The following is a 751-nucleotide window of genomic DNA, read 5'->3' as shown; positions in this document are numbered from 1 at the left end:
TTATTTGCTTATATATATATATATATATAGTTTTTACCCTCATAGTTTACAATACAATTCAATCAATCAACAATCAATAAAATTTCTTTATCTTTTCTTTTCTTATTCTTTCACAATTTTGTCATGGTATCAGAGCCTTAGTATCCTCCTTAAAGAGGATACATAACCTATCATCTTTCTGGTGAAAAATCACCTTACTTCTTTTTCAACCTCTTCCCACGATGAATAATTAATCTTTTAATTTAGCTCAGAATCCAACCAATCTCTATTACATCCATCCAAGTAAAGATCCAACATCAGTCTTGGTTACACCCGTTCTAACAGGAAACAACTATCATTCATGGAATAGTCACTATGGACTGTTTGCGCCTTCTTCCAACAGTTTCATCTGCACCTTCTTCCGAGAGTTTCATCTGCATTCTGTTTCAGCAGTCATGTCTGCATTCTATTTCAACAAGTTCAATCTATATCTGTTTTAGCAATTTCATCTGTACTCTTATTGCGCTCACGCGCCCTCTTTTATTGCGCTCCACGCGTTCTTTAAAGACCACTCTTATTGCGCCATACGCGCCCTTTAAAGATCAATCTTATTGCGCTCTACGCGCTTATTTTTTTTCTTTTTTCTTTTTTTTGAAAGTGATCTATAATGCAATTTCACAATTAAAAGTTGTATTACAATTAAAAAAATATTTGATGATTTACAGTTAAATAACAAAAATTAAGAAGATTGAAACACTACTAATCATAATTA

The sequence above is a fragment of the Arachis ipaensis genome, chromosome B03 (assembly GCF_000816755.2).
Source record: "Arachis ipaensis cultivar K30076 chromosome B03, Araip1.1, whole genome shotgun sequence".
Classification (NCBI taxonomy): Eukaryota; Viridiplantae; Streptophyta; class Magnoliopsida; order Fabales; family Fabaceae; genus Arachis; species Arachis ipaensis.
Note: the sequence above shows the minus strand (reverse complement) of the source record.